At 40.2% G+C, this 13,259-nt stretch overlaps 1 protein-coding gene across 1 annotated transcript in view; it reads right to left on the reverse strand.

Moving 5' to 3' along the window:
* Positions 1-13,259, reverse strand: part of LOC122864861 (myosin tail region-interacting protein MTI1-like) — a 38,475-nt gene that overhangs the window by 9,869 nt on the left and 15,347 nt on the right. The gene's annotated exons all lie outside the window — the stretch shown is intronic.

The following is a 13,259-nucleotide window of genomic DNA, read 5'->3' on the forward strand; positions in this document are numbered from 1 at the left end:
TGGTAACTTCAGCATGCAGCAGACACAGAGCAACATGCTCATTCAGTTGGAGTGGCGTTTGTGTCCACCTGATGAATCTAAGTTCAATATTGATTCATTCTCCTTTTAGCTGTTTTGGTCTCCAGCAACTCATATATCTGGTTATTTATCTTATCGCCGTTAATGGACTCTAACAAGCAGATAAAAGAAACTCAAACTACATCAACTGAAAATCCATGAAAGAAAACATTACTTTTGAAATGAGAAGTTATTAAAATGAAACAAGTGGAGATTAAATATTAAAAAATAAATTCAATAACCACAATTCAATTAACCAAAATAAAATGGTAAAAACTGAACAATGAGAGCCAACAGCAGACCTGCCAAACAAAGAAAGACAAACAAAACCACCTCATCTTGGGTGAACAAAGTTCATGATGGTTTCAACACAAGAATTTCCCAGCCACTGTTTAGAGCTGTAGCTAACCACACATAGCTACGAAACACCACACTCTTGATGGTGAGTGCGGAAACGTGCAACTAAGTGTTATTAGGTGGAAAGACTTGTGTTATTTTTACACCTGCAGATCAGAGCAGTTAAACATGTTTACACTTGATAAGAAATTAATTCCTCTTTGTTAGCCTTCTTTTATGATATTTTACTGTAAGTACACATGAAAAATGTGCAAGAAAGCCGAATGAAACAGAGGTAAAAGTTTGTGACTTTAAAGCATAATTGTGTAATTAAAAGACTTTTTTAAAGGCGGACTTAGAATAAACTGATATCAACCCACAGTGCTGTTTTACATCATCACTCGGTGACAAAGCATTGGAGTTTTTATTCTAATTAAAGTGCTGTAATTGCATTGAAAGAGCAGAGACTGTGTTGTGTAGAACTAGTGGCAATGGCTGGCAGCAAAAACAACTGAAACAGTAACGTTAAAGATTTATTATCTGTGAATTGTCCCAGTAACTTCATCATGACATAGCGGTTGTATGAGCTAAATGCTAAAAATGTGCTGAAAATGACAATGCTAACATACTGATGTTTACCATATTCACCATCTTAGTTTAGCGTGTTAGCTTGTCTGGACTTGTCTGCTGGGAGACTCGACGTACTTGAGAGTTGAAGTGAAAAAGGTGAAGAGACTTTACTTGTTGATCCATAAATATTGTAGGTGGCACCAGAGTTCAGATCAGAGAAATTAGCCTTTCATCATACAATTGAATCAGCTTCTTCATCTCCACCATTGCCTATATTCCTCCCTGCAGCCATGCAAATGATTCTGAAGCACAAATCACTTAATGTGTCAGTTCCTTAAGTTGTTAAAACATCTGCCACCCATAGGGGTGCTAATTTAAGAAACGCCCCTGTGGGTTGTATTAGAGGGTAAGAACATACGACCTATGTGGTTGTTAAGAGTCATATCAAAATGGGAACTCAATACATATTTACACCTATCTCTTACAACAACTGTTTATTAGTGAAAAATGTATTCATGAATAGCAAAATTAAGAAAGTCTTTGGGTGTGTGAGGAAACCCGAGTACCCGGTTTAAACCCCCTGTCACATTTCAGTAACAAGGGAGAGGACCTAAACGCAGAGCAGTTTTAGTGAAAAGAACAAGGCTAACTCAGGTTACAGGCAGGCAGTGGTCACAATCCAAAAGACCATAAACGAAGGTACACCACAAATAGAACATAAATCCAAGAAACACAGAACACCAGTGTCAGGAAGCTTAACACACATCCAACAACGATCTGACACAGAACAGATGAAGACACAGACTTAAATACACTCAGGTAGGGGAGACAATGGGACACAGGGGAAGCCAATTGACACAGGTGAAAACAATCACAGCAATCAAAGATAGGAAGCAAAACTAACAGACACATGAGGGAAGGAGAATATTTCAAAATAAAACAGGAAATAACAAAGCCAAAACCATGACAGTACTCCCCCAGATGGTTCCCAGACATCCCTTAAACAAAAAGTCCAACACAACAGTTCAAACCGAGCTGAGTGGGTGGAGGGGGTCCAGAGGAGGGAACAGCCAAGCAAAAGATCTCAGGCGGACGGCTCAAGATCAGGACAGAAGAGCAGAGCAGGTCCGGGGGATGACCAGATGTGTGGAGCAACTCAGGAGGTCGGCACCGAAGAACCCCTCTGGAGCCCAGTGGCACTGCCGGAGATCAAGACTGGAGTCTAACGACTGACGGAGCTTGCACCTGGAGTGCAGAACTGGAGGCCGGCAACAGAGATACTGGCAGAAGAGCTGGTGGAGCCAGGAAACCAGGAGGCTGATGCTGAACATAAACTGGATGTTGCTGCAGCCCAGGGCCTGGTGATTTTAGTAGCTTCGACACCAATGGCTGTTGCAGCTCGACAGGAAGTTCAGGAGACCGCTGCAGCCCAGGGAGATCAGGAGGCTGCTGCAGCTAAACAGGAAGTTCAGGAGACCGCTGCGGCCCAGGGAGTTCAATGGGACGATCAAGAAGTTGCTGCAGCTCAAGGGATTCAGGAGAGTTGCAGCACAGGAAGTTCAGGGTGGTCAGAAGGCTGTTGCAACTCAGGAACTGGTGAAAGCAGGCGCTCAGGAAGAGAGTTCAGCTACGACTCTGCAGGAACAGGGGACTGCAGCAGTTCAGGGGCCAGTGATTGCAGTTCTGGGGAACCTCTTGTTCCGGCCCAACGGGAGCAAGAGGTGGTTCCGGCCCAAGCGGAGCAGGAGGTGGTTGCGGCCCAAGCGGAGCAGGAGGTGGTTGCGGCATAACCGGAGTAGGAAGGGGGGCATCGGCCCAACCGGAGCAGGAGGTGGCTGCTGCGATCCAGCAGTGGCAGGAGTGTGCTGCAGCACAGAGTTCAGGAAACTGCTGCAGCCCAGGAGATTCAGGAGTGTGCTCCAGTACAGCACTGGCATGGCATCCCCGGATGCAGGACTGAAAAAATCACCGTGGCACTGGGCAGCTGAGTCTCTGTGGCGCTGGGTAGCAGGGAGGACAAGCAGCTGGGGAGCGGGGAGGACGAACAACAGTGAGGCACGACGTCGGCGGGAGCCACGCTTCCCTCTGGAGGTATTTCCCAAACAGGAACAGGCTGAGGCGCAGACGTATTCGATATGTACATGATTAACAATAGCACAGTTTCAGATTTTGAAAACCCCTGATGTAAGTGAAACACTGAGGTAATGAGGAACATTTCCATAGTTTTGTGGTATGACTACTATCTATGAGGCACATTTGTGTCATTGTTTAGCATTATACATAATCTACTGCACACGATTAGCTGGTATAGAACACAGAGCAGACTTTAAACTGAATTTACTTAGAAATGGTACAGCAAAATGGAAAAAGGGAAGGATGTGGGCATCAATGAAGTCATTGGTGTGTGGTGCAGGGTCGGGTGGAGAGTAGGTGTCAAGTGTGACATCATGCAAAGGAAAAACGACAACAAATTCTTTAGAATAAAATCATAAACAGTCTGGACATTCCTCTGAATTAGTTAGTAATGCTGATTGGCTGATATTGACCATGAGTTTTGCAGAATACCTAAAGCTGCTATAATCAATGTTTTTGTATTAACAATGGATCTAATGACTAAATGTCATGATGTGTTGCTCATCGTGACAAACCCACTGAGAATTATCACCAAACACTGTTTTGTTTAATGATCTGCAACTTTACTTGTTTAGGTCACTCTCACCGCTCTAAATGGCGTAGTTTCCAGCAGCAGGAGGAGGCAGGTGTTTTTAGCAGGGTATAAATAGGCTAGTGTGGTTACCAAGCTGACACTATGCTGCATCTGATGTGTGTGGTCTGTTTCCTAGTACCAGAACTAATAATACATAAGACGACAACAAAGACGGACCAGAGAGTTGTTTTTTTTATTCACCTACTGTACACTACCTGCTCAGCAGCAAACAACAGACAGACACAGTTAGAGACTAGCTGGTGAACATAGTGGAGCATTTAGTTGCTAAAGAGCCAGATATTTCCTTCAGGAGTTGCTAGAGGCCAAAAACAGAGCTAAAAGAGAGAGGATATTGGATTTAGATTCATCAGGTGACGCAAACACCACTCATATTGCTCTGTGTCTGCTGGATGTGGAAGAAACAACATGGACATATCAACTTAAAAGGTGACAACATGTCTTGTTGTGCTTATAAATTGTTTCCACTGCCCCCAAATGGCCAAATGAGCAATCCAGTTAATGCAGACTGAAGAAAATTTTATGGTTTGTCTCCCAACTCTGCTCGCCTGTTAGTTAACAAGAGTTGGTTACCAGTTCCTCTATTTTGAGACAGGATTCCTTCTTTCTCAGGACTATTAGTATACAGTGTACACCACACTTATTTTCATTTTTACATATTTTTTCACAACTCAACCTTTCATTTAATCTTCACCAAATGTGCTAACTATTTGGATGAACCTGAAAAAAGTCAATTTCTTTTTTGATATGCAGGTAACAGCCGTATAATTCCTATAATGTTTACACAACTGCCGTAACGCCTGAATCCATTTGCCAGTTTCAGCTAAATTCACATGACTTGTACATAAATCAACTGTACCATCCTGAAACATCAAATTTGATTTGAACTTATTTCAGCTGTAAGTGGTGCTATGGAAACATCACATATTTAAACGGCTTTAACTCAGTGATCATGAGTCTGACTCACATGAAAGTTTGCACAAATTATCCATGTACAAAACACAAACAGGGTTTAGGTGTTCTCCATAACTAACTTTATTTTAATAAAGATTGATTTTTGTATTCATATAACCTCTTTTATATGACAATAGAATGGACTCTGATTCTTTCCGAAAGAAAACAAATAAGCATGCTTCCCAAAATGTTGAACTTTTCCTTTAATTAGAACATATTCTGATGCAAAGCAGCTGAAGATAAATAAAAATATAAGATTGACAATAACATATGAGAAGAGCATTGCAAGTATTCAGATCCTTTACTCCAATAAAAGTGCTAATACCACACTGTAAAATTACTCTATTACAAGTAAAAGTCCTGCATTGAAAATGTTACTTAAGTAAAAGTACGTAATTATAATCAGGAAAATGTACTTAAAGTATTAAAAGTAAAAGTACTCAAAGCAGAAAAATGTCCCCTGTGACTGTTATATATTATATCATCAGATTATTATTCCTCATGCATTAATGTAAAAGTAGGATGTTACTGCTGTAGCTGGTTGAGGTGGAGCTCATTGTGAACTGTTTTGTACCAGACTGCAACTAATGATTATTTTCATTATGGATTAATCTACTGATTATTTTCTCCATTAATCGATTGATTGATTGGTTTGTAAAAATTCAGAAAATAGTGGGACATGCCGTCACAACGACCCAGAGCCCAAAGTGACGCTTTCACAATGCTTGCTTTGTCCAACCAACAGTCCAAACCTCAACATTATTACAAAATAAATAAATAAATAAATAAATAAGACAATAAGCAGCGAATCTTCACATTTGTGTAGCTGGAACCATGAAAAATGACAAACGATTATCAAAATAGTTGCCACTTAATTTTCTGTCAGTCGACTAATTGATTAATCCACTAATTGTTTCAGCTGTACTTTAGTTTAATTAAATCACATTAAGATAAGCAGGTGGTTTTCCATCACAATAGTTAAGTCCTGAGTCACCAGGCTGCACGTCTGTTATAGTCAACTTCTTGTCCACAGGTGAAACATAAAACCGTCTTCCCTTCCCATTTTGACTGACAACAGTATTAGTTTGTCCACCAATATCTCTTTTCCATGTTGTAACATGTGATCCTCCAACATCAGGAGGGAATGTCAGAGTGACGCTGGTCCTCTTCTGTAGTAGTTAGTCTGGTTCTTCCTGTAGGCTACAAAACAAACATGCTAGATGAGTAAAAAACAAGATTCATGCTTTATAATGCACCATCACTAACTGCATTAAGATAAAATCACTGGCTGTGTGAAGAGTTTAGATAGCACTTTGCATTCCATTCCAATCATCCGTTTATGTTTATGTTGTGGGTTTGCGACTTCTGCAACAGCGCTACTCTGCGCATGCGCTGAAAGTGACCATTGCATGTAACCTACCTGACAAGACCTTGCAGAGCGAAAAAGTGGAATTATAATGATTTGTGAGGAGATTTAATGTTTATGACAGATATTAACTTTTACTATCCCACCAACAGTGTTGACAGACAACCTCTAGCCTGCAAGATAATCATTTAGGCATTATTAGACCAGAAACACACACATTAGACAGTCCGTCTGTCATCAATGATGAACCTGGTTATTATCTCTGATTAAAAGAACTTTTCCAACATATTTTTTTTCAAATTCCTTCAAATTTACTGTCATTTTCAGTTTCAAAACTTTCAAAAACAATTTTTAATATGCGTGCTCCCGCAGACACCCTTTATAAGTCGTAACTATTGCTTTAAGTCATTACCACCAAACCAAACCTGCCTGATGAACTCAGATTTGCAAAATCACACTCTTCTTTTAAAGGTCCAGTGTGTAGGATTTAGTGGCATCTAGCACTGAAATTGCACCTTGCAACCATTTGAATACAGCTCGCCTCACCCTCCCCTTCCAAGCGTGTAGGAGAAACTACGGTGGCGGCAAAATTTTGCAAAGGTTTGTTTGAATCATCTAACCACCCCACCCACCTCCTTACTTTGTCGCTCTTTACATTACGTCACCTTATTTCATAAAGGCTTTCTGGCAGCGCTGTGTGTCTTATCCAGACGCTAAAGGGTAGCCTACCTCGTCGCACTTATATGATGCCGAGGGGCGTGACAAAACGTTGGTATTTGACACCCTGGGAATGAGAACGAGCTGCATTAACATACCCTGTAATCACTGAACCCTTTATAAAGGATGCCTCATTAGAAAGTGGTACCACGTTGTTAATTGGTGTTTCGACATTAGAAATCAGTAAATACAATACCTCAAGAGGACAAGAGGACCTCACAGTATAGTGCAGATTACATATGAAGAGTTCATTTGCAAAAACCTATAAACGCCATTGTTAAAATGAATAAACCAACGTGACGTAACTTAACTAACATAACTAACGTACTTATTTTAACCCGAACCACGATCTTTTCCTAAACCTAAGCAAGAGGTTTTGGTGCCTAAACCTAACCAAACTGCAACCGTTGCTGTTAACCACGTGTTTATTATTGTTACCATGACGACGAAGGTCCGGTACACCTGTCGCTGGTTCTCTCCAAAGGTCATAAATGTCATTTTGGGGTCATTGGCAAACGGCCTATTCTGTCGTTTAGGTTTGAGGACATGTTGGAAATATCAGTGTAATGCCTTCGGAATCACAATAAAATTACTGTCAAAATTCCACTTTATATTTTGTGATCGCTTACCTGGAAACACAGATGGTAGTTTTGATATAATAACCATTAATCAGGGCTGGAAAGTGTTATTATTATTGAGCTGGAATGAAAAATGCTACCAGACAAAAAAAACAGTTACCTGGGATCACCGTCAATTCTGCAGCCAGTTCATTATTACAGAAGTATCTTCCAGTGTCGTAGACATTGGCCCTGAGAATGTGCAGCGATTTATCTGCTAACGAGCTGTATCCTTTATACGGTTTATGAATGAGTCTTATGTCCCGGTCTCCATCAACTATAAGTATGTCGACTTTGTTTCCGTTCCTCTCTCTGCTCCACGTCACTTTATGCTTCACAGAGTGAGGACAAGGCAGAGTGATGGAGTCCTTCTCCTTGATTTTTTTATGCATTATTTCTGTTAAAGAGACACAGTTTGCAGTTAAGTTACAGAAGACGGTATTTATAATATTGTGAGTAGTTGTGTCTACCAGGTGATTTACCAGCAGAATAATATGAAATTGTCAAAATTGAGCAGTGAGCAGACAATCAATATGACCGTGTTGGTACAGAAGAAATGGAAATTTGATCTAAAATTTCACGACAACTGAGCAAACTCCATCTGCTGATGAAGACGATGTGAAATAACCAAAAGCTCCAGAACAACTACTAAATGGACCTTGTAGTGAAGTTGTTTTCTCAAACGTTGGCAACTATTTTCTATTAAGGCACCCTATATAAGTCATAACTATTGCTTTATTAATGGTTTATACCATATTAATGGTTTATACTATCAATAAGTCATTACCACCAAACCTGCCTGATGAACTCAGATTTGCATAATCACACTCTTTCGTTTAAAGGTCCAGTGTGTAGGATTTAGTGGCATCTAGCGCTGAAATTGCACCTTGCAACCATTTGAATACCGCTCGCCTCACCCTCCCCTTCCAAGCGTGTAGGAGAAACTACGGTGGCGGCAAAATTTTGCAAAGGTTTGTTTGAATCATCTAACCACCCCACCCACCTCCTTACTTTGTCGCTGTTTACATTACGTCACCTTATTTCATAAAGGCTTTCTGGCAGCGCTGTGTGTCTTATCCAGACGCTAAAGGGTAGCCTACCTCGTGCGTTCTTATATATGATGCCGAGGGGCGTGACAAAACGTTGGTATTTGACACCCTGGGAATGAGAACGAGCTGCATTAACATACCCTGTAATCACTGAACCCTTTATAAAGGATGCCTCATTAGAAAGTGGTACCACGTTGTTAATTGGTGTTTCGACATTAGAAATCAGTAAATACAATACCTCAAGAGGACAAGAGGACCTCACAGTATAGTGCAGACTACATATGAAGAGTTCATTTGCAAAAACCTATAAACGCCATTGTTAAAATGAATAAACCAACGTGGCGTAACTTAACTAACATAACTAACGTGTACTTATTTTAACCCGAACCACGATCTTTTCCTAAACCTAAGCAAGAGGTTTTGGTGCCTAAACCTAACCAAACTGCAACCGTTGCTGTTAACCACGTGTTTATTATTGTTACCATGACGACGAAGGTCCGGTACACCTGTCGCTGGTTCTCTCCAAAGGTCATAAATGTCATTTTGGGGGTCATTGGCAAACGGCCTATTCTGTCGTTTAGGTTTGAGGACATGTTGGAAATATCAGTGTAATGCCTTCGGAATCACAATAAAATTACTGTCAAAATTCCACTTTATATTTTGTGATCGCTTACCTGGAAACACAGATGGTAGTTTTGATATAATAACCATTAATCAGGGCTGGAAAGTGTTATTATTATTGAGCTGGAATGAAAAATGCTACCAGACAAAAAAAACAGTTACCTGGGATCACCGTCAGTTCTGCAGCCAGTTCATTATTACAGAAGTATCTTCCAGTGTCGTAGACATTGGCCCTGAGAATGTGCAGCGATTTATCTGCTAACGAGCTGTATCCTTTATACGGTTTATGAATGAGTCTTATGTCCCGGTCTCCATCAACTATAAGTATGTCGACTTTGTTTCCGTTCCTCTCTCTGCTCCACGTCACTTTATGCTTCACAGAGTGAGGACAAGGCAGAGTGATGGAGTCCTTCTCCTTGATTTTTATGCATTATTTCTGTTAAAGAGACACAGTTTGCAGTTAAGTTACAGAAGACGGTATTTATAATATTGTGAGTAGTTGTGTCTACCAGGTGATTTACCAGCAGAATAATATGAAATTGTCAAAATTGAGCAGTGAGCAGATAATCAATATGACCGTGTTGGTACAGAAGAAATGGAAATTTGATCTAAAATTTCACGACAACTGAGCAAACTCCATCTGCTGATGAAGACGATGTGAAATAACCAAAAGCTCCAGAACAACTACTAAATGGACCTTGTAGTGAAGTTGTTTTCTCAAACGTTGGCAACTATTTTCTATTAAGGCACCCTATATAAGTCATAACTATTGCTTTATTAATGGTTTATACCATATTAATGGTTTATACTATCAATAAGTCATTACCACCAAACCTGCCTGATGAACTCAGATTTGCATAATCACACTCTTTCGTTTAAAGGTCCAGTGTGTAGGATTTAGTGGCATCTAGCGCTGAAATTGCACTTTGCAACCATTTGAATACCGCTCGCCTCACCCTCCCCTTCCAAGCGTGTAGGAGAAACTACGGTGGCGGCAAAATTTTGCAAAGGTTTGTTTGAATCATCTAACCACCCCACCCACCTCCTTACTTTGTCGCTGTTTACATTACGTCACCTTATTTCATAAAGGCTTTCTGGCAGCGCTGTGTGTCTTATCCAGACGCTAAAGGGTAGCCTACCTCATGCGTTCTTATATGATGCCGAGGGGCGTGACAAAACGTTGGTATTTGACACCCTGGGAATGAGAACGAGCTGCATTAACATACCCTGTAATCACTGAACCCTTTATAAAGGATGCCTCATTAGAAAGTGGTACCACGTTGTTAATTGGTGTTTCGACATTAGAAATCAGTAAATACAATACCTCAAGAGGACAAGAGGACCTCACAGTATAGTGCAGACTACATATGAAGAGTTCATTTGCAAAAACCTATAAACGCCATTGTTAAAATGAATAAACCAACGTGACGTAACTTAACTAACATAACTAACGTACTTATTTTAACCCGAACCACGATCTTTTCCTAAACCTAAGCAAGAGGTTTTGGTGCCTAAACCTAACCAAACTGCAACCGTTGCTGTTAACCACGTGTTTATTATTGTTACCATGACGACGAAGGTCCGGTACACCTGTCGCTGGTTCTCTCCAAAGGTCATAAATGTCATTTTGGGGGTCATTGGCAAACGGCCTATTCTGTCGTTTAGGTTTGAGGACATGTTGGAAATATCAGTGTAATGCCTTCGGAATCACAATAAAATTACTGTCAAAATTCCACTTTATATTTTGTGATCGCTTACCTGGAAACACAGATGGTAGTTTTGATATAATAACCATTAATCAGGGCTGGAAAGTGTTATTATTATTGAGCTGGAATGAAAAATGCTACCAGACAAAAAAAACAGTTACCTGGGATCACCGTCAATTCTGCAGCCAGTTCATTATTACAGAAGTATCTTCCAGTGTCGTAGACATTGGCCCTGAGAATGTGCAGCGATTTATCTGCTAACGAGCTGTATCCTTTATACGGTTTATGAATGAGTCTTATGTCCCGGTCTCCATCAACTATAAGTATGTCGACTTTGTTTCCGTTTCTCTCTCTGCTCCACGTCACTTTATGCTTCACAGAGTGAGGACAAGGCAGAGTGATGGAGTCCTTCTCCTTGATTTTTTTATGCATTATTTCTGTTAAAGAGACACAGTTTGCAGTTAAGTTACAGAAGACGGTATTTATAATATTGTGAGTAGTTGTGTCTACCAGGTGATTTACCAGCAGAATAATATGAAATTGTCAAAATTGAGCAGTGAGCAGACAATCAATATGACCGTGTTGGTACAGAAGAAATGGAAATTTGATCTAAAATTTCACGACAACTGAGCAAACTCCATCTGCTGATGAAGACGATGTGAAATAACCAAAAGCTCCAGAACAACTACTAAATAGACCTTGTAGTGAAGTTGTTTTCTCAAACGTTGGCAACTATTTTCTATTAAGGCACCCTATATAAGTCATAACTATTGCTTTATTAATGGTTTATACCATATTAATGGTTTATACTATCAATAAGTCATTACCACCAAACCTGCCTGATGAACTCAGATTTGCATAATCACACTCTTTCGTTTAAAGGTCCAGTGTGTAGGATTTAGTGGCATTTAGCGCTGAAATTGCACCTTGCAACCATTTGAATACAGCTCGCCTCACCCTCCCCTTCCAAGCGTGTAGGAGAAACTACGGTGGCGGCAAAATTTTGCAAAGGTTTGTTTGAATCATCTAACCACCCCACCCACCTCCTTACTTTGTCGCTCTTTACATTACGTCACCTTATTTCATAAAGGCTTTCTGGCAGCGCTGTGTGTCTTATCCAGACGCTAAAGGGTAGCCTACCTCGTATGCACTTATATGATGCCGAGGGGCGTGACAAAACGTTGGTATTTGACACCCTGGGAATGAGAACGAGCTGCATTAACATACCCTGTAATCACTGAACCCTTTATAAAGGATGCCTCATTAGAAAGTGGTACCACGTTGTTAATTGGTGTTTCGACATTAGAAATCAGTAAATACAATACCTCAAGAGGACAAGAGGACCTCACAGTATAGTGCAGACTACATATGAAGAGTTCATTTGCAAAAACCTATAAACGCCATTGTTAAAATGAATAAACCAACGTGGACGTAACTTAACTAACATAACTAACGTACTTATTTTAACCCGAACCACGATCTTTTCCTAAACCTAAGCAAGAAGTTTTGGTGCCTAAACCTAACCAAACTGCAACCGTTTGCTGTTAACCACGTGTTTATTATTGTTACCATGACGACGAAGGTCCGTACACCTGTCGCTGGTTCTCTCCAAAGGTCATAAATGTCATTTTGGGGTCATTGGCAAACGGCCTATTCTGTCGTTTAGGTTTGAGGACATGTTGGAAATATCAGTGTAATGCCTTCGGAATCACAATAAAATTACTGTCAAAATTCCACTTTATATTTTGTGATCGCTTACCTGGAAACACAGATGGTAGTTTTGATATAATAACCATTAATCAGGGCTGGAAAGTGTTATTATTATTGAGCTGGAATGAAAAATGCTACCAGACAAAAAAAACAGTTACCTGGGATCACCGTCAGTTCTGCAGCCAGTTCATTATTACAGAAGTATCTTCCAGTGTCGTAGACATTGGCCCTGAGAATGTGCAGCGATTTATCTGCTAACGAGCTGTATCCTTTATACGGTTTATGAATGAGTCTTATGTCCCGGTCTCCATCAACTATAAGTATGTCGACTTTGTTTCCGTTCCTCTCTCTCTGCTCCACGTCACTTTATGCTTCACAGAGTGAGGACAAGGCAGAGTGATGGAGTCCTTCTCCTTGATTTTTTATGCATTATTTCTGTTAAAGAGACACAGTTTGCAGTTAAGTTACAGAAGACGGTATTTATAATATTGTGAGTAGTTGTGTCTACCAGGTGATTTACCAGCAGAATAATATGAAATTGTCAAAATTGAGCAGTGAGCAGATAATCAATATGACCGTGTTGGTACAGAAGAAATGGAAATTTGATCTAAAATTTCACGACAACTGAGCAAACTCCATCTGCTGATGAAGACGATGTGAAATAACCAAAAGCTCCAGAACAACTACTAAATGGACCTTGTAGTGAAGTTGTTTTCTCAAACGTTGCAACTATTTTCTATTAAGGCAACAATTTAACTATTGCTTTATTAATGGTTTATACCATATTAATGGTTTATACTATCAATAAGTCATTACCACCAAACCTGCCTG

The sequence above is a fragment of the Siniperca chuatsi genome, linkage group LG17, assembly GCF_020085105.1.
Source record: "Siniperca chuatsi isolate FFG_IHB_CAS linkage group LG17, ASM2008510v1, whole genome shotgun sequence".
Classification (NCBI taxonomy): domain Eukaryota; kingdom Metazoa; phylum Chordata; class Actinopteri; order Centrarchiformes; family Sinipercidae; genus Siniperca; species Siniperca chuatsi.